The sequence below is a fragment of the Jaculus jaculus genome, chromosome 14 (assembly GCF_020740685.1).
Source record: "Jaculus jaculus isolate mJacJac1 chromosome 14, mJacJac1.mat.Y.cur, whole genome shotgun sequence".
In the NCBI taxonomy this organism is placed as follows: Eukaryota; Metazoa; Chordata; class Mammalia; order Rodentia; family Dipodidae; genus Jaculus; species Jaculus jaculus.
The window spans coordinates 43,789,069-43,811,439 of record NC_059115.1 but is presented as its reverse complement, the minus strand read 5'-3'; the positions used below and the strand labels follow the sequence as shown (position 1 = coordinate 43,811,439).

Here is a 22,371-nt window from a genome sequence, read left to right as displayed (position 1 = left end):
GACAAATGGTCCTACTTGCCTAAGATTGGAATAAGTGAATTGAGTTGGACTGGGAATTCCATCTGAAGTTAAGGAAAAATAGCCATCAGAGAATAGGATGATAATGAAAAAGTTGAAAGAAAAAAGAAACAAATTAAGGACAAATCCTCAAATGTCCAAAGCTTTTAAACGGATAGTAGTACCTTTACTGTGGGGGAGGATGAGGAGAATGGATTCCTTGACTCTTTTTATTTTTTACATTTTTTTTCTCAATGAAACTTACAAGAATTCTGTTTATAAGACAATTTTGGGAGATACTGAGGAGATGGACAAGCTTTTAAAAGTACTTAAGGCACAAGAATGAGGACCTGAGTTTGGATCCCCAGGCACACATAGCGCCTGGCACAGTGGAACACCTGTAATCTGCTCCGAGGTAGAGACCATGGGAAAGTGGGGTAGTTAGACCAGCTTTGGTTCAGGAAGACCCTGTCTCTATAAAGAAAGTGGAGAGTGACAGAGGGAGACAGTTAGTACTGACTTCCAGTCTCCACATGTACGAGTACACATGAACATCTCCCACAGACTCACAAGTACTCTCACTGATACATCCATTCACATACACACTCATGCATACCACACATACATACATTCAAAATGGTAGTGGTAGGGAAATAAGACCTAGGTGTTCATGTTTTTAGTCCACACTGTTGTTGGGTTCTAATAAAGCTTTACTTACAAAAACAGGCATAGGGCATGGTTTTTCAACCTTCGATATATATGAATGGTTTGAAAAAGACAAACGTCACCAATTCTCCCAATTCATATAACCAGTCAGAACATATTTTATTTGAAGGTCTGAGGTTTCACAAAAAGTGATAAAATCAGTCAGTGGTCTTCTCAGAGTGCTTTGTTTCCCTCAGGAAATTCTTTAAGTATGCTACTCATTTCCAATACAGAAGAAACAGAATGAGGAAATCTGACATAAGCTGTTTGATTGAAACTTCTCTGATGTCAAATCTCAATAGAAAATGGCAGTTTCAGAGGCCATGTAAAAGTGAGTAGCAGACGTGGACATTTATTGTTAGTTCTAATTCACTCAATTATTCCAAGTGACATTTCATTCGCCTGATTTCTTTCCCGCATTACTCATCTTTGAAAAGTGTTATCCAAATTTGACAATTAACTTCTGCTTTTCAGGGGTCAGTGTTATTTACTATCTGTATCTCAGAGAAAAAAAAAAAAAAAACACTTCCCTTATGTTCTAAATGATATTCATATTTATTCCAAACTGTGATGTATGAAAGTGGCTCCTTGTATCTTGCCTTTCAAGCCCTGATAGCAGAAAGGACAGGAAGATCAATAACCACATGATGGGTAACTAATTGCTTTTGCTTCAACCAGCAACCTGCCATGCTGGCAGAGCTCATTCCAAAGTCCATTTGACACTCTCAGATATGGTTTTCAAGCCTAGATCCCAATACTCCAGGCTACAGGCTGAGCAGAAAGAACATGCTTTAAATGATCTTGTCAATAATACCTTTGTACACATAATACTCAACATTATCTACATAAAATTTATTCTAGGTAATTGCTAAGATATCTATTAAGAGCCAGGGAATTCTTCACTATGACAAGAGTGATTGTCTATTAAATGTTATGTAATCCTTTTTTTATAAGTTTAATGAATTTTTTAACTGTTGTAAAAATCAAACTTCACCCTGAAAATGCATTTATTAAGTGCTTATTTAATGCTATTAGTAGGTAACATTTTCATTAATTGCTGCAGGTCATGATCTGGTCCAACAGTTTAAGAAAATTGACTGTGGAGATTTTAAAAGTCCATAGCATAGGTACTCATATTTTCTCCACTTAAACACAGAGAAGTGCCCACAGCCTCATAATAAATAATTTGATATTTCAGGAGAAATTAATTCATATGTCTGTGCCTCAGATTTTCCATCCATGATCTGGAAGTAATACCTATCTCATTGAGGTTTTTGTTTTGTTTTGTTTTTGTTTTTGCTGTTTTGAGGTAGAGACTCACTCTATCCCACACTAACCTGGATTTCACTATGTAGTCTCAGGGTGGCCTCGAAATCATGGCGATCATCCTACCTCTGCCTCCTGAGTGCTGGGATTAAAGGCATGCACCACTACACCAGCTTAAAAAAAAAAAAAAAAAAGAAAATGAAATGAAAAAAGAAAAAGAAAAAAAAACAGGGCTGGAGAGATGGCTTCACGGTGAAGCACTTGCCTGTGAAGCCTAAGGACCCGGTTGGAAGCTCGACTCCCCAGGACCCACGTTATCCAGATGCACAAGGGGGTGCATGCGTCTGCGTCTGGAGTTCGTTTGCAGTGGCTGGAGGCCCTGGCGCACCCATTTTTTCTATCTGCCTATTTCTCTATCTGTTGCTGCCAAATAAATAAATAAATAAATAAATAAACAATAAAAAACTTATTTATTTTCTTAGGTTTTATGAGGTAGTGTCTCACTCTAGCTCAGGCTGACCTGGAATTCATTACTAGTCTCAGGGTAACCTTGAACTCATGGCGATCCTTCTACCTCTACCTCCCTAGTGCTGGAATTAAAGGCATGCACCACCACGCCCTGCTTTCATTGAGCTTTTAGTAGATAGAGTAAATCAATCTTTTAAAAATATTTTAATATATTTATTTATTTGAGAGACAGAGTGTATGTATGGATGTGTCTAGGCTCTTGCCACTGCAAACCAATTTCAGATTCATGAGTACTGGGAAACTGACAGGCTAGCAGGTCTTGAAAGCAACTGATTTCAACAAGCCATTTCCCTAGTCCCTAAATTTTAAAGCACTTGGAACCTTGTCTGGCCTATATTGAGTTGATTAATAAGAAAATGCTAACTTGTCTAAAGTTACGGGGCTAATAACATCAAGACCCTTTGCTACATTACACTGTGGGGAATACAAAGGTGCTTCCACAGAATGGGATCTGATATGTATATGGACATGCACGTTTCAGAGCACTCAGCTTGGTTTTCATTGTAGAGTAAGAAACAAAATCTGTTCATGTAAAGTGAGAAAGGTTATGCTATGGGCTATTAGTTTACATCTATGTGGCGAAGAAGCCATTTTTGATGTAATCAGTAAAGAATTAAACAGAACCTATGATTCTACATAGTTACATTTTTTTCAAGGTTTTCATTAGATTACATCTTCACATCTATTTTTCTCATTTTAAGAATTTGCTGGATTATAAACCATGGAAATTATTTATAAAAATAAACTATAATGGATTTTTCAACTGGGAGGCTGATTTTTGTTATTTTTTCATTCATTTTCTTTTGCCTTTTGTAAATTTTTAACAATATTTTAAAGTTTTTATTTATTTATTTATTTATTTATTTATTTATTTATTTATTTGTGAGATAGAGACAGAGAGAGAAAAGGGGTACACCAGGGACTATAGCTACAGCAAATGAAATCCAGATGCATGTGCCACCTTATGCATCTGGCTTATGTGGGTCCTGGGGAACTGAACCTGGGTCCTCAGGCTTCACAGGCAAAGTGCCTTAACCAATGATCCATCTCTCCAGGCCTACCTTTTATGTTAATGAGGCCTTAAACTCCTTTTGCCATTCTTACTTTACTTTACTTACCTGAGTTTTGAAAACACAAATATGAGTCACTATGTGCACTCGTTACTAACTTTGAAAATCATTTCTTATCAAAAAAATAACTATTCCCAGCATGGTTATTCATAATTAAGAGGTGGCAAAAGTCATTTATATTCTTGCTACTGCACCTTTATCTCCTCTTCACTCACATCCTCAAATGTAATCTTTCCTTTGCATTCTAAAAAGTGGCTAGTTTGAAAGCTAACTGACTTTTGCAGCACCACTCTTTTCATTCATCACCATGTCTTATCTCAATTTTGGTTGGAAACAGACTTCTTGCCTTTTCTCTTTAAGTAGAAGTGTTTCAATATTTTATCATCTTAATTTAATCCCTTAATTCATTCATTTCTAAATGTGAACTCAAAATTATCTCTTAGCCAGATGAGAAATTTTAAAAAGGAAACAAAAAGATTTCAAAAATGTTATTATCTTTCTTTATCCTTTTATACTGCATGGTAGTACTTAGAATCCTAATCAATTCAAAGGATAGGGGTATTAAAAGTTAGTTTGCACCTGTAATAGAAATGTTTTCTGTGATGTATTAACCTCTTGAGTTTCATTCCGAAGCTGTTCTTTAACTTTGCTTCTTTGTCAAGATATTAAGAGAGGGCTGAAGAGATAACTTAGTGATTAACACCCTTGTCTGTGAAGTCAATGGACCCAAGTTCAATTCCTCAGTACCCACATAAACCAGATGAACAAGGTGGCACATGCATTTGGAGTTCATTTTCAGTGGCTGAAGGCTCTGGCTCTCTCTCTCTCTCTCTCTCTCTCTCTCTCTCTCTCTCTCATAAAATAAAATATAAGTTTAAAAAAGATATTAAGAGAGAAAATTGATCAGGAATGTCTGTCACATCTCTATGCTCCCATCCTTAAGTGTAGACAAATTGGTGGGTGTGATGCTGCTGATGTGGTTTAAGAATCTCATCACGTCAAGAGCTTCTCTACTTAGAAGGGGATGGTCTTATGAGTCTCTCTGCAGAGAACTAAGCATCTGACAGCCATTTCCTCAGAATCATTTCCTCGGCTTTGCAAGTCCTGTAAAAGCTTTTTTGAATAAAGCCGATTTCTTTTTTCTGAGCCTTGTACTTTTAATGGGCTCCAAAGTGTTACAAGCACTCAGATGAGACTTCCTTTTCAGTTCCCTGAAATGCTAGATTGAGACAATTGTGACTCTTCTGGAAGTGGTTCTGAATGGAGGCAGTGAGGAAATAAGGGCTATAGAGCTGTGAGTCTTTCACCACAGGCTCCAGGCCAGCCACATTAACATCACCTGCAAACAGGTTACTGAACTTGACATACATACATACAGGTGGGAATCTGTGGTCTGAGACATTTGAGTTCCAGAAGCCCTGCTATAGAGAAAGCTTTAACCAGAAATGCATGGCCTTCTGTATGCTGTGATCAGTGGTCCTAATATTTGCCTCTGACATATAAAGAATTGCTTTAATATGGCAAATATTTCCCAGTTAGTCATCTTTCAGCATGATACATTCTTGACTCAGCCACATGACAATTTTTGATAAGATATGACTTCTGCCTGTATATCTACCAAATTGAACCAGTTGCCATCTGTTTGATTTCTATAAAAATGGAATTTCTTTTTTACAACATTCAGAAATTTTAATATCTGATTAATTTCTGCCATCTGAATTCATGAATTCCTTCAAGAAATCTCTGGAATTGGGAAGATGGGCAAGAGTGCTGCTTTCTCAGTGAACCTGATAATCATCACCAGGGTGAAGGAGATAGACACTGAAGACACTCAACACCCTACCAAAGCAGAGATCCAGAGGCTCCTAAGAGCTCATCACTGAAGTAAAATTAAAAGATGTCCAACATGGCACCGAGAATTTTGCAGAAGAGGGGTGGAATGATTGTCAGAGCCACAAGTTGGGACATTATGCACAGAGATATTGCCTCTCCCCCATAACTGACTGCTGCCCCCACAATGCATGACCCACAATCCCTGTGGGGTAAACTCCATCCTCAATGAGGAGGGCACCTTCAGAAAAGGAGCAGGGATGAGGGTAAGGATTATACCAGCATGTGTTGCTTACATACTAAGTATGTCCATAACTAACAAAAATAAATTTTAAAATATAAAAAAAAATTGAAAAAGAAATCTGTATATTTTATAATAACTTGAAGTTGTCTTAATGGCTCTAATTTGCCTCTTATTCCTACTTAAGGATAACTATAGTGAGTCTTTCAGGCTTTAGGTTAATCACTTTTAAAATGGGGGTGATAAATGTCACAGTTCAATACTTGCCCCTGTTTATTATATGCCAGAAATCAGTTTGGAGCTCTTTAGATCCATCAATCAATGTGTTCTTACCACAATCTTACAAAGTAGGCATCATTATCAATACCGTTATAGATGAGGCACAGAAGGGAAATAAAAGATGTCCTCTACAAATTCGAAGCTAGGATGTTGTGGAGTTGATAGCCCAAGTAGTCAAGAACTCAATGTCTGTCACTGAACCCAGCACTTACAGCTTTTAAACCTCATTCCACAAGGGGTGTTTGGAGGATCAGGTAGAGTAATGCATGTTCTTAACAAAGGGCCTTGATAATAGAATCATTCATAGAGGACAAGCTTTTCAATTGTTATAAGAAATGTGCATCTGTTGGTTGTGACACACATCTGTAGTCCCAGCACTTGGGAGACTTAAGCAGGAGGATCATGAATACCAGACCAGCCTGGGCTACAGGGTAAGACCCTGCAACAGAGTAAAACAAAACAAGGGCTGGAGAAATGGCTTAGCAGTTAAGGCACTTGCCTGCAAAGCCTAAGAATGTTTGTTCTAATATCCAGGTCCTACATATAGCCAGACACAAAAGTGACGCAAGTGTGCAGTGTGTCACATGCACACAAGGGGGTACAAGCATCTGGAATTCCTTCACAGTGGATGAAAGGCCCTGACACCCATTCTTTCTCACTCTCTGCCTCTTTCTCCCCTGTCTCTGTCTCTCTCTTCCCCTCTCTGTCTCTCTGTCAAAAATGAATAAATAAGTGAAACACAACAGTCTGATGGAAGGAGAAAAGCAGAGAAATAAAAAATTAATAAAATATTACTTATGATGCTTTGATTTCTCTTGTGCTGACCTGGGTAGTAAAATTTGTTTGGCTGACAATAGCCTTGGACACTCATACTCCAGTAAAACCATCTTGAGTCAAAGGAACAATTACCTTCTCGCTTGGATCAGAACGTGCTAGTTAAGGCTGGAGTATAGATAGCACAGTTTGGGATCTCAGGACCCATGTCCACTCATGATGCATCTAATTGAGATATTTTATCCTCTGCCTTCATTCACATCCACATTCACATTAACATAATGATGGAAGAGACTCTTTAGCTCAGAAGGAAAAGGAGTCCTGTAGGACGTGGTAAGGATGCACAAGGACAAACACGATTGTCTGAGTGTCAGCTATATGCTGTAGCCAGACAGACATAAAGAAAAGTTTGATGTTGTGTCTCCTATGAGAGCTTATAGATGCTAGTTTTATCATTACTATGATTCCAGAGACCTGGGAGAGAGGAGGTTGCACCTTAATCAGTCATGCCAGAAATTGAGTGGAGACACATGGACAGGGCAAGAGGTGACTGTTCTGTGTGACTTAATCGCATTTGCTTCCACCAGAGGTTCCCATCTTCAAAATGACTCAGCACAATGGCATTCTCATGTTTTCTCTGCTTGAGTTTCCTAAGCTTAGGTGTCTTACCTATGTTTCTGAGTGGATATGAGACAATCTGTTCCATTTTCCACAGTGTTGTTTCCTCTACTGATTTGAATATTAATTTGTATCATATTAACTGAGTTTCTGCTATGTATTGCACACTTGACATGGTGTTCTGTGCTTTGCAATGCAAAAGGTAAAAAGAAAAAAAAGGCTCCTCCTGTGTTTTCTGGATATGTCCCTTCGTGGAAAAGTAAACTTTGTCAAAATAAGTAAATGAATTGACAGTATAAGTAATTGAATTAAAGATTCTAGCTCCACCCCCCCACCCCCCCCCCCCCGCGCTACTGAGTGCTAAACTAGGGCAGGCACTACTGGAAATTCTATAATCTCAGTAGATCTGAAAAACAACCCTTAAAAAACAGATGACATTTGCCGTACTTCAACTCATTAGTCCAACGTCAAAAAGCACCTAAGAGTCGGAGTCAGCCTTCTGCTTCAAGCACCCATGCTCTTATGATCAGTGCTCCAATTAGAAGCTCTAAGGTGCCCAGGGAGCCTGCTATCCCTTACATGTGACACTTCCTGCAAAAGCCCCAAATCATGGCAACTGATTCCACAGCCAGGATGCATGTTGCGTCTCATCACCATGGTAATGAGATGCAGTCCTTGCTAACCTCTCCCTGGACCTCCCCAGAACTCTAATCCTCAGGGGAGCTTCTTGAAGCTCATTTAGGAAAATCAGCAGTAAGCACCAGTGGCCTTTGAAACCTCTCAGAGAGTGCTTAATGCAGTAATTGTTTACTCTGATTTGTAATGAGAGCGAGTAGCACAACGATGTTAGGGACTGATTAATTTTCTTGAACGAATCCAGAAGCAAAAGGCACCTTGAAGAGTAAGATTCATTTTCTCCCTCTGTGAATTATCCTGTCAGATTTTTGCAGCCAAACCCCATGGGCTCACCTCAAAGCACAGCTTGCCTTCGATTTGCATAATGTGAAATTGCTGAGCTAAATTATGATCATATGCAGGGCCAGTTATCACTGTCTTACTTCCAAATTGGTGGTGGTGGGGGTGGAGGGGAAGGTGCCACGGAACCAAGAATCATAAGAAAGAGGCCCAAGGGTTGCTAGTTCATTTGGGAAATCTGCAGTTCTATTTCTCCAAATTCTAACAGACAACAGAAAGTAGATAACATTTACCTGGTTTGGGATGGCTATTTTGAAATAGCTATGGAGAGAAATAAATAGGGAACAGATGCAGCAGACCTTCAAATAAATAAGACAATGCCTATAGATGCAATGTCTCTGTATCTGAGGGGGTCCTGAGATGGTTGAATTTCTTGGCAAATGCTTCTTTGTGATATTGGGTTTTGTTACAGAATGGTGGGGAGGTGTCTGTATGTGGCTTGGGAACCAGGGTCTTATAAATTGGCCCTTACCAGCTGCTTTGTCTTGTCTCTTAAATTGCTTGAAAACCTATTAAGATATATGATCCACATAAGGCAGGACTGCAGGGTTTCTGTACCGTGGGCTCTAGGGACTGGATTCCACTTTATCACCCATTAACATAGAAGGGATTTCATCAGTAAGCTAACCCTTCTCTCACCCCTGAGAGCTATAAAACCCCAAAGATTAGCCACTCTAAAATATAAGCAAAGATGTGAATACCCAGATAGCTGTTTGTTTTTTTTTTTTTCAGGTAGATATGCCTGGATTTGTGAGATTTACTTGGATGGTGGAAGTATGAGTGAAGACATGGGTCAGAGCAAAGGTGGGCAGGGAAACCTGGACGTTGATACAGACCTGTGTAATATTAGAGAATGTGACTAATTATCGGGGAGATACACAAACCTTTGTTATTATTGTTTTAAAGATGGCTGATCCTTTTATTTCTTTGCTCATTGATTGCCCCCATCTAGTAATCAATCTTCAACTTCACTAGATTTAGAACCATTGTGGACATGCAACATTGGGTGCACCTACAATAAAGTTCTTGGGATTCGTGAAAGTTTCTTAAACTCCAAACCCTGAGTTCCTGTCTGCTTTACCCAAGGATTGAAATCAAACAAGACTGAGAACAACAATTATTAAATTATTAGATTCTGGGCTGGAGAGATGGCTTAGCGGTTAAGCGCTTGCCTGTGAAGCCTAAGGACCCCGGTTCGAGGCTTGGTTCCCCAGGTCCCACGTTAGCCAGATGCATAAGGGGGCACATGCGTCTGGAGTTCGTTTGCAGAGGCTGGAAGCCCTGGCGCGCCCATTCTCTCTCTCTCCCTCTATCTGTCTTTCTCTCTCTCTGTCGCTCTCAAATAAATAAATAAATAAAAATTTAAAAAAAAATATTAGATTCATTCACAAGTCAGGATGGGTGAGGAGAGCCCTTGGACCAAGGACGGGGGAATGGATTTATCCATGTGACATAAGAGCCCATGTGGGAAATGAGCATGGGCCTGAGTCATGAAAAGGGATTCAGAGTGGAAATAGACTATAGTACAGAGGAGCCTTGCCATGTGGAGGGTAAGAGAGGGTATAAATTCATGTAGGAATAGAATGGTGGAGGCTTGCCAGGAAAGTAACCTGGAAGCTTAGGAGAGATACACCGTCACCAGGAAGGGGCTTGCCCACCTGGTAAGCCTCTACGTAGAATCTGACTATGGTGGGCTTTCTCCTCAGGCTCAGGTGAGTCTGAGAGAGAGCTGGTTGGTGTGGACTTAGGATGCAGGTTCAGAAAGAGACTGGCCATGACTCTAAGTTTTGGAGCTAAGCTTACCCAACCAAAATGCCAGGATCAGATTTAAATTCCAAGAAAGGAGAACTCCTTTCCAGGGAGGGACTCAGGATGTTTATGGGAAAACTGACCTAGGTAGCTCCTTTAGTCAAAAGATATGGGGAGGAGAGATCCTTCTCTGACCTCTAGTAAATCAGAGATTGTAAAAGCAGACTTGAGGAACCTTCTGCTTTTTATTTTCGGGGCTCAGTCACCTTAACCTACCTAACAAAGCTACCTGACTCCATAGATATACATATGCACACACACACACAAGGGTATTCCCAAAAATGTTTAACTGAGTAAGAAAGACACATCTGAAGTACTGTTAGTATTGTCCTGTGGGTTGTGATCCTACATTCATCACCAGCATTCACCTCTCTCTGATTCCTCACTGCAGACGCAATATGATAGCCACCTTACATCCCTGCCACTATGCTAACCACACATGATGGACTGTATCTCTTCCTATGACATGGACCAAAATATCTTTTGTCAGGTATTTTGTCACAGCAATAACAGAAGAAAATAATATACAGCACTTCCTGAGAGCACCCTTTTTCAGGCAGCTCTCCTCGGTGCTGGAGTCAGAGTTGCACCATGATTGTAGCAATGTAGCAAAATGTGTCAATGCTGTGTGTGCAGAAAGACCCACAGTGCCATTATTCTTGACAAGATGAACGGAGGCAAACACTTGCTGTGTGTACTCAGTGAGGATAAAGCGGAGATTCGAACCATTAGCTGATGTGTTTAATTGCTTAGGCCAAAGGTCTGAACTAGTGTCCAGCTGAGTCATTTGGAACTAAAATTATACTTTATTTGGCTTGCACTGCCTTTTAAGGCTCCTGCATGAATTGCTAGCAGAGATATAGCTTCGCAGAGCTAAAAGCAGCCGGTTTCTTCAGTGTTGTCTCTTGTTAGTAGCCTTCATTGTTCTGAGTGATAAGGCATCATCCAGCCTCATTTCTATCTGCTCCTTTCAGGCTCCACTGAACATTTTCATTTGTGATTCTGGCATGTGGCAATCATATTGCTCAAGCTTTTTCTTTATCTTTTTTTTTTTTTTGTGTGTGTGTGTGTGTGTGTGTGTGTGTGTGTGTGTGTTCTTGCCAGGGTCTCTTGTCATTGCAAATAAAACCACCTGGCTTTACTTAGGTGGCTGATGAATTGAAACTGTGTCAGCCAACTTTGTAAACAATCACCTTTAACCACTGAGGCATCTCTCCAGCTCTTGCTTCAGCTTTTCCTCAGTGGTCATGTTGGAACTATGGGTCTCTTAGCTACCTATTTTACTCAGCTTGTACGCCTCAGTGAGATTACTTACCTTTCCCCTAGCCTTGTCTGTGCCTCAGTGCCTTAGTTTCCAGCACATTCTTGGCCTTATTTCTTTTCCCTGGAAAGCCATGGGGAATATGAGAAAAGGTCTTTGGATGCCCCAAACTTCCATAAACAAAATTCACGACTGAGTCCAAACACAAGGCACCCTTCCTACTTGTGTGGGCAGCAATGTCCTGACCTCACTTCTCAGGGCCAGAGCAGGGCTACTTCTTGCTTCAGCTGCATTGCACATGCTCAGTTCATATGAAAGACATAAACATTCTCCTGTGTCCTTTCTCTCCCTACCCCACAAGATTCACAGCCCTATCTCTGCAGCCTGCATTTATTAGTGGAGAGATGACTGCCCTCCATTTTTCTGTGACTAGGTTTTGCTTAAAGAGAGTGGCTTCATGACAAAATGAGATGCATTCCTAATGAATGAACTTGAATCTGGGCCTCACGAAGTTGTCATGTCAGCCTGCAGAAGCTACTGAAGAAATGGCTACTATTCTCAAAGGTTTATATTGAATGAGTCACTTCCTTGACTTTACTTCCTATGCACATTACACCCCATGTAGATTTGTAAATTCTTATTTTATTTTCTAAAAACGGTGCTCAGGGAATTGAGGTGGGGACTAGCTAGTATGGTCTTTTCCAGTTGAGTCACAGGTATTTTGTGTGTATGTATTTTCTTGAGTTTGTGCAGAGGTGTGTTGTGAATGGATAGGGTTAGATTCTCCCACAGGTTTGAAGCAATTCTGCTCCAGTAAGAGGGAAATGAAAGTGTGTGGCTTTTCAGTCTGGGAGCAAATGCTGGGTAGAAAGTACACTATTGTGTTTCCTTCAAAGTAGGAAATTGCAAAAGTTGGAGAAATGATCACTGCAGAGATTTCTGAGCTCACCTTGACTTTTCAATCCCCTAGAAGATTAGATGGTAGGAGGGGAATGAGTCCTGAGGCTTGAGTGATTTCAGGCTGTGAAATACCATAGTGTAGTTTTCCAGAAACACGACTGATGGTTTGCAAAAACACAGTGGCTGCTAAACCAGAATTTCTGAAAAAATGATAGATCATACCCTGTCCAGTTATGAACCCAAGACTGCAAAGCCAGAGCAGCCACCTGCCTCACTGTTAACTCTTTGATTTACATATAGCAGGCTCATCTCATCTCACAGCAATGAAGTCCTGATAATGTGGTTCCTGACCTCACCAGCAAATCTCATACATCCTTTTCCCCCATACATTAACAGAACACCAGGATGAAAATTAGTGCTCTGAAGCATGGCTTTCCCAAACAGGTTCTCTGGGGACTGGAAAGAGTTAACGCTATTTTCCAGTCTGCCTAATTTACTCCAACAGGGTATTATGGTCCTCTGAGAAAATCAGAAGCCCAGTGCCTGGGGAGAAAACGGTGGGGACAAAGTTAGGGAAAATACAGGAACACAGCAGCTTCTTTCCAAAATACCACATTACAATGCACTTACATATTAGCTCTTCACTACCTACAAGTGACATTCCCACAGTCTTTCCAGATAGAGAAAGCCATTCTTTTCTTTCTTTTCCAATAGCCCCTGTGGAAAATAAAGACGCAGGGTTTAGTACCAGTTATGCTACTATCTTCAAGTCCCTTATGTGGTCACTTCTCCACCATTTCAACTGTGAACTAAATGGTGTGAATTTAACAATTTCCAAGGGTCCTTTGTTTTATGATTTAGTGTTTTAAATGTTTGCAAACACCCAGGGTTATGATACCTCTTTAAATTGAAAACTGCTTTACATGCAATAGCCTCTTTCCTTCTTGTTACTCAGGATACTGTCTAAAATAAATTTATGTATTCCCCCTTTGTAGAATACTTAACACCAAATAGAGCTTTCAGGGCTTCTGGGTCACTTTATCAGCAGCAAACACAGCATAATTGCACCAACATTAACCGCTGCCATGTGTGAGCAGTGTGAAGGCTTCAGCACTACAGAAGCATTCACCCGTGACCTTCCACGTCGCTACTCCTCCTACTTTGCCCTAGCTGGTGACCCTGATGCCTGTCAGAAGTCCTTGGTGCTTAACTATATCCCAGCAGGCAGGTAGGACGGTTGTAATTGCTGTACCCGCAGCTCACACACTCTCTCTAAAGCACCTGATTTCTCAAGTGGTTCTGGTATTGTGGGTGAGATAAGCAAGGGAAGCAGAAGGGCTTTTTCTCAGAGACAAATATGCTTATTTTGTCCTTTCCAAAGTAGGACATACATTTTTTGAATTTTTTTATTCTGAACCTATAATAGAATATATGATCGTTTAGCATAGTAGACACAAGCCATGTCTGAGGATTACATTTAAATTAAATGAACTTGTATAAAATTAGAATCTGCTTTTTTAGTCACTCTAGTCAACAGTTGAAGCCCCCAGCAGCCACATTTGGCTCTGGTCTATCATATTGTACAGTGTAGATACTAAAGATGCTTGCTGTCTCACAGATACCTGCTGCACAGGTCTGGAACATGGTGGGCTCATATTTTGCTTGGTCTTGTTTATCTTGGGTCTTTGGAAACAGAGACTCATTCTGTAGCTAAGGTTGGTCTGGAGCTGACCTTGTAGCTCAGGCTGGCCTTAAATTCAGAGCAGTATCCCTGCCCAGCATCCTAAAGTCTTTTTAGATATTGTGTGAACTCTTTTCTTGGTAGAAGCCAATGAACACATGCTCCCCCAGTCATGGCACCCCTGAGAAACTAAATACCTATTCCACCAAAATATACCTGATGAACCAATGAGTTGATTGAACTTCCTGACAGAGCATAGGGGATGGATACTTATAGAAGCGTGGAGACCTCATAGCAGCTGTATTGAAAGGCCTCATATCAACATGGATAACAACCTCCTCTTGTCTAGATAGGTGATATTCTCCACTAATGTTGTATTCACATCAGTCTTTCCACATAGCAATTAGTGCAAATGATGGGGCCTTTCTAATACATTTTTAATACATTTGTAATAACAAGTGTGAAATACCACATCAGGCTAAATGAACACTCAGAAGTATTTGTTTTTTGTTTCTGATTTTCCAGATCATTTGTTTATTCAAAATACATGAATTAAATACCATGTGGAAAAAAAATAACATGCTGATTATATGCTTTTTATATATCAGGCATTATACACAGCACTTTCTATGTGTTAGCTGATCCCTCTACGGTAGTTGTGTCATACCTTTTGTAAGGAAGGAGACACGGAGGGTCCATGCAGAGCTGGGATGCACACATGCTCTCACATTTCAAAGTTTGTGCTAATCTATAATAAATAGATATGTAAATAGATATGGGGATTAACATAATTTCTGGAATATTTTACAGAAAAAATTAAACTTCTGGGAAAGATTATCTTCATCAATTTTGAGAGGAGATTGGGGTTGTATTTATGTAGTTTTGAAAAGGATACTAGGTTTGTAACAAGGACCTTGGGTGCATATGCCAGTCTCTTTGAAGACAGATTTAGCTTGCAAGGCAATGGGTTGTGGGGAGGGCCAAAAACCAAAAGATAGAACAAAGTGAAATGAAGTCAAGTATACATAAAGATTGGCTTGTCTTCCTGTTTACTTCACTTTGAGCTGGTATAGACTTCTGTCTCCTTTTCACCCTGCATACTCCCTGGCCTTGTAGGTAAAAATAAGTGTGAGGTACTTGATATGCAGCATGTTTCTTCCCTGAGAAGCAAGACAGCTGAGAAGCAAAGCATTGCACTTCAGACTTTATACATTTTATTCCCTGGCAACGCACTGCCGTGATATTATAAACATTGAGACTGTTAGACTAATGGAAGTCAATACTGTAAAAGCTGTGAACGAGGTTGCAAAATATTCTCTCACTCATGCAAGAATAATTTATCAAGTACCCACTATGTGCTAGGCCCTCTGCTGTATAAACTCTCTACATACTATTGAAATATAGTCCCTTCACTCTAGGAGCAATGATTGGACATGGGCTGTTACACCACAAGCTTTAAAATAATATAATCAGTAGGGCAGGTAAATGTTTAACAAATAACTCTTCAGGAAAAAAAAATAACCACCAGAATTATGCCACTGGAATTACCATGGTATGAATAAATACTCCCACCAGGACTAATGTCAGGATACCAACACTGTATCAGTGAATGTGGAGCTGGGAAGATATTGCTTATTGTACACAATATAAGCCAGCTTATACATCATATACTGTGTCCTATTCTATTGTATAAACATATATACACACATAAATATATATGTTTTTTACATAAGATAATATGAAGGCACAGGAACTTAAAATTATACAGTGTAATACACTGTTAATATGAAACAGCACATAAGTTTAAAGCTTTGATTTCAGGATCAGAGCAATATGATTTTAAATATCCAATTAACTATTTATTAGCTATGCAATTTTCATGGCTTATTTTCCCTATTCACATTTGAGATTTTACATCTACTTGGTAGGAGAATGCTAGTATGCATCTATCACCTAGGGTTCATACAGGATGGACATTGACATGCTTAGTCCAGCATGGTAAAGATGCATGGTAAAGATTCAGTGTACATTTGCTGAATGCATGAGTGGGGAATGACAGGTAACAGCATCATTGCAGTGTAGAGTAAAAGGCCATAAGGACCTAAAGGAGAAGAACACAGCCTTCCAGTGACTACTAGGAAGACTAAAATCTCATCAAAGTGCTCTGAAAAAGTGATAGTGGAGGGTTCAGTACTGTGACATCACCATCACTTCCCACAAGACTCAGTGACCAATGCAGAGGAGGTGTCAGAAAGAATATAAAAGGCATAGGATGAGGAGGAACATTTTGGAATGCCGTCTTCAAGACACACCCTGGCTGCTACATTTATGGCCTTACAGGGACTGGTATACATAATAGGAGGGCAAAATAAATGATGACATCAAAATAGAAGAGATACAAGTAGGGACAGAAAACAATTTAGCATAGGGGAACTATGGGACAGGAGACAAAGGAGCATGATGGGAGAGGATTACAGTCAGGGAAAATTGTATATATATGGAGGTTGTCAATTAAAAGTAAAATTAAAATAACATTAAGTCTTCGTATGATGAGGAGATATTTAGAGAGTACCTGGAATGTCACCTCATCCATAAAGCAAGGAAGCTCTTTCCAGACAGGTGCATTGGTTTGTGGCTGTGTATTTGGTGATTTTGTTGTTGTTGCTGTTGTTTTGGGTTTTTTGTTTGTTAGTTTGTTGGAGGTAGGGACTTACAATAACCCAGGCTGACCAGGAACTCTGCAGTCTTAGGCTGGCTCCAAACTCACAAGTATCCTCCTACCTCTGCCTACCAAGTGCTGGGATTAAAGGCGTGTACCGCCACACCAGACATGATAACGGTTCTTAAAGAGATTTCATGCTCTAGAATGGTGTGCCTACTTCTTTGTCTAAAAACAAGTAGGAGCTGCCCCATACCTGCTCACATACTGTGACTCCATGGTTAACACTTCCATGATCCATGAGCCACTGTTAGTACTCTGAAGAGCATAAAACCATGTTATTGTTTTAAATTCTTTTCCTTCCTTCCTTCCTTCCTTCCTTTCTTTCTTTCTTTCTTTCTTTCTTTCTTTCTTTCTTTCTTTCTTTCTTTCTTTATTTCTTTCTTTCTTTTCCCAAAGCCTTTGTTTAAATGAAGCCTCAGAAACTGAGAGGGAGCTGTATTCATGATGGGGCCTAAACTCTATTGTGTTTTACTGAAATTCTATTTCAGCTGCAGAAATGCTGAATGCCTGCTGATGAACTGTAATTTCTTGAAGTATGACATATTAAAGCATAGTATATTTCATCGCTCCATGCCTGAGGTTTATCCAAACAAAGGAAATGGCTTGTTACAATGGAAAGTAAAACTCAACATTCCAATTATGACTGTTAAACCACATGTGAAATTACTTTTAATAATTAAAAATAGGTCTTGCCACTTCTCTATCGTGGATTAATATTTGGGCTTGTGCTATTTTAAGAAAAACTAACAATCTCTAGTAAGTTCCTATGACCTTAATTGTCTTCATGCACACCCTTCTGTGACCTTTATCACATAGACGGTTAAAATTTGAAATAAATGATCCTAATATCTCTGATGTACAAGCACACCACTGCCATTTATTTCATGCACTCATTGTTTCCTTGATGCCTTTCCTCTGAAGATATGACCAAGCTCTGGAAAACCTTCAGATTATGTTTAGTTTCAAATTCACATTTTAAAGTAGAGAGGAAATGTTAACAAGGAAATTGTACTTTGGGAAAATAGATAAAATCATAGAAAAAAGGAGAAATTGAAGGGAATGGAAATATGGAGAGAGTTAGCAATTATAGATTCCACTGACAGAATACCAATGTAGCATCCAACCATAAAGATAGCATAAGAGATCAGCAATGGGGATTTCCACAAGCAAGAAATTAATGCAAATATTTGCATCATGGATAATATTTCCTTTTGCCAAAGATCATGATGTGTCAAGAGCTGGAACCATCACAATACTTTTGGCTGCTTGCTATAAGTGCCAGATTTTATGTCTGTGTCATATATTCAGTGATATTTCACAACTAGGTCTATGGGGGTTGCATGTGCAGTATAGACATCAGAGATTTAAATGTAGCTCACATTTTGAAAAGTGGATGTCACTTTCATATCACTGTGGTCTATATTTTTTGCAAAATTATTCCCCATTCTTCTATGAAAAGAGGCTCTTTGTTCACTTACATGCATTCTTGCAGTCAACAATTTGTGTATTCATCCAAAAAGCATTTCTTAAGCATGTATTATGTTTTGGGATATTTGTTGCTTAAAATATACAGATGACATGTATATAATCTTGGTTTGTATTTAGGAATTTCTATTCAGTTGGATGCAAATGTGCAAGTGTGTGTGTGTGTGTGTGTGTGTGTGTGTGTAAGTATGCCAGGACCCTTTACCCCTGCAAATGAAAGATAAACAAATGCACTATTTTTTAGTGTCTGGTTTTACATGTATGGTTGAGGAATTGAACCAAGACTGAATGTTTTGAAAGTAAATGCCTTTAACCACTGAGCAATCTGCTCAGCCCCTCATCTTATTTTTAGAGAAAGTGTCCAATGAGTGGAGGGAGATGAGAGACTTCACAGTGACAATCAATAAAATGAAAAGTGTCAGCCATACATGATAGTATAACAAATATGACTTTTGCAGCATCATGTTAAGAGTCTGCCTGTTTTACGAAACCAGAGAGGGAGAAAGATCTTTCTTGCAGGCTCTTTATGATTTTTTAACAAAGGTTACACCAGAAGGCAACAGTGGGAGTGAGAACAGTGTACTGCATTCTAGTAAGTGCTGGTTAGGACTCACACAGGAGCTTCTGTCCATGGTACCAAAGCAAAGCTAGCAGCTCTACCTATGAGCACTCAAACCCAAACACTAATGTGTACAGCTCTACACTCTCATTCGTCAAAGCAGCCATGTGCCAATTAACCAGGGTTCACACTTTCTCCCTCATTCTAATGAATAGTTTTGTTTACGTAGGCTTTCCAGTTATAGCTATTGTTGTTTATTGACTCCGCCCCCTTTGGAGTGTGAATGTACATGGTGTGTGCACATCTGTTTCCAGGCATACAAAGGTCAGAGGAGAGATTGAAGCTCTTCCTCCCTGTATTATTCTTTCCTTGCTTCAGATGTGAGTGCTGGAGATCAAACTCCAATCCTCATACCTATGAAGCAAACATTCTTACCCACTAAGCCCTCTTCCCAGCTTTTCTCCCTTAGTTTGAAAAAAAAAAAAAAAGGCTTTTAATTCTTGTCTGCAAGTTTTAGAAGGAAGGTTTCATCTCATATTTAGTTTCCAGTGCAGTCACCAGTAAGCCAGCATAGACCTACTGATGTTTTATTCCATGTGCCCATTTGCCAGAACCCACATTGGTCTCCTTTTAACACCTCAAGTGTGTTACACTTGTGTCGAACATAAGCACAAGCTTTTACACAAGCTTTTCATTTGCCAACAGTACCCTTTAGACAGTGTCAAATGGTAAAATCCTCCTTGTCTTTTAGATTTCAGATTTAAAAACCACTTGAGAGAGAAATCGCCTTATAATTCTATCAATATGTCAGGTTTTTCCAGCTTTAGTCTCTATGCTGTTTTTCCCCTGATAGAATTTAACAAATGTATGCATGACCATTTTTTTTGTACCCATTAACCACATTTTCCTAGAGAATATAAACTCTAAAGAAGACACTTCATCCTTAGTGTTCAGCATGAAAACGTCTGCATTGTAAATAGTCTTAGGCATTTGGGTTGTTTGGAAGGCAGCTTCCAAAGTGGTGTAGTGACCCACTTTTCCTGCTCTGCACACACATGAATCATCCTCTCTGACCGACCTGTTGACCTGATGGTATACTGTGGGAATGGTAGCACACAATATCCAAGGGCAGTATACATTTATATCTACGTTTTGGGTGGTTCACTCTGGGTGAAGCCAGTAGCCTTGTCACACGTGCAATTACATAATCCATAGAGCAGCCCCTCTGAGGAGGAGCTGAGGCCTCCTGCCCACATTTAGTGTCATGTGAGTAAGATATCCTGGAAATTGATCTTCTGACCATTGCCAAGCTCTTAGGATCTGTCACCCTGATTGCTAACTAAAAACAATGTTACAAGAGACCCTGATCTAGAACCATGAGAACAGACTGTTCCTGAATTCCTGGCTCACAGCATCTATAGGAGCAGAAGATGATAAGTTTTATTCAGTTTCAGCTACCAGAACTGTAGAGTGTTTGCTGTGGAATAACCAATGCATCCATACAATGCTAATTGCTAGCTCTTTTCCCAAGCAGGCTATCAGACTTGCCTGGCTGTATTAATGAATGGTAAAGTGGTTGAAGAAAAGTCCTCCAACTCATTGCCTTGTATGCAAATAAACACTAATAATGGCTTAACTCCAAGATATAAGATAAAGGTACTGCTTTGAAAAATGGTTTACTCTGATAAAAGAGCTATGATGGGGGGCTAGAGCGATGGCTCAGCAGTTAAGGAGCTTGCCTTCAGAGCCTAAGGATCTTGGTTTGATTCCCCAGTACCTATGTAAAGCCTGGTGCACAAAGAGGCACATGCATCTGGCATTAATTTGAAGAACCTTGCCATGCCCATTCTCTCTGCCTCTCTTCTCTTTCTGTTTGCAAATCAATAAATGATTTTTTTTTAAATGGCTATGACTCATTGTCTAACCTAATTAGCAACAAATAACCTGATGTGATGCCCACACAAGTGCAATAGTGGCACACAGCCATGGTGGGGAACCAACTGCTCTCGATTTGGCTAACTGATCCCTTCAGTGGTAGAGACCCATAGCTGGAGCTGGGAAACAAGTCATAACCATACCCAAACATAAGCCCACTCTCCAATATCAAGCTACCATCAATCATGGGGTACAAGAGGGCCTACACCTATCAACTTCTCTATCAAAGAAGTAAGTGTTATCTCAATTTTCCGGGTGCTAACTTACTCTCCATTGGAGAATCTGCTTCTCTTTTTCAGATAGATGCAGATCCTAAGGAGAGAGCTGCCCCAACATACCTCAAAATGGGGCCCGACTGAAACTAAGGACAATTGGCGAAACAAGCAAGGGTGATGTTTTCCTGTGAACCGGATACCAGCACAAAGGGGAAAGAGACCAACACAGAGAAAAATCAACTCCTACCAAATCAGAGAGCCAGAGCCTCAGAGGCCCCCAACACCTCAGCACTGAAGCAGACCAAAAATGAACCCAACATGGCTCAGGGAAATTTTGCGTAAGAGGGGGCGGAAAGAATGTCAGAGTCACATGTTGGGTCATGATATGCAGAGACATTTATTGTACCAATAACTGTGGGCTAACTCCACAATGCACGACCCATTTACATCAACAAGGAGGGTCCAATGGGAGAGGGTAGATCATAGATGAGCTTAAACAATGGTACCAAACTGCCTGTATTTGCTGAAAATAAAACTAATAAATTAAATTAAATTAAATTAAATTAAATTAAATTAAATTAAATTAAAAAAAAAATAAAATGGCTATGACAAAATCAACACCAAGCACTTGAACACTTGGTTTAGCCCATGGCTGCTTTCTTTATTTTTTAAATTTTTATTTATTTATTAGTGAGTGTGTGTGTGTGTGTGTGTGTGTGTGTGTGAGAGAGAGAGAGAGAGAGAGAGAGAGAGAGAGAATGAGAGAGAAAGAGAGAAATAGAATGAGTATGCCATGGTCTCCAGCCACTACAAACCAACTCCAGACACACATGCCAACTGTGCATCTGGCTTATGTGGGTACTGGGGAATCAAACTTGGGTCCTTTGGCTTTGCAGGCAAGCACCTTAACTCTCCAGCCCCCTAATTTTTTTTATTTGTTTTTTTGAAGTTGGGTTTCACTCTGGCTCAGGCTGACATGGAATTCACTATGTAGTCTCAGGGTGGCCTCGAACTCTTGGCGATCCTCCTACCTCTGCCTCCCGAGTGCTGAGATTAAAGGCATGTGTCACCATGCCCGGCTCCCATGGCTGCTTTCTTATTTAGCACTTAGTTATCTTTGTCTTAGCAGAGCTAATGGTTTCTCTTGTTTCCCTCAATCTCTTTTTAACTTCTTTTTTGCAGGTGGTTTTACCTTCTAATATTACCCTTAATTATTTTTCCTGCCCTTTTTGTCATAATAACAGGTGTGTTTTCTTTTCTTTTTAGTTATTTTAGGGAGAGAGAGAATAGTTGTGCCAAGACCTTCAGCCACTGCAAATGAACTCCAGATGTACGCATCACCTTGTGTACCTGGCTTACTTAGGTCCTGAGGAATCCAACCTGGGTCCTTTGGCTTTGAGGCGAGTGCCTTAACCACTAAGCTATCTATATAGCTCCCTAGATGCACTTTTTGTACTAGTTCAGATCCTAGCATTTTGCTTGAGATAGAAACATAAATGATTCACCCTGATACATTTGTGG

The 22,371-nt window shown here is 39.8% G+C and overlaps 1 long non-coding RNA gene across 1 annotated transcript in view; it reads right to left on the bottom strand.

Moving 5' to 3' along the window:
• The window catches only part of LOC123454785, a 61,494-nt gene that overhangs the window by 14,223 nt on the left and 24,900 nt on the right, over positions 1–22,371 (bottom strand). The gene's annotated exons all lie outside the window — the stretch shown is intronic.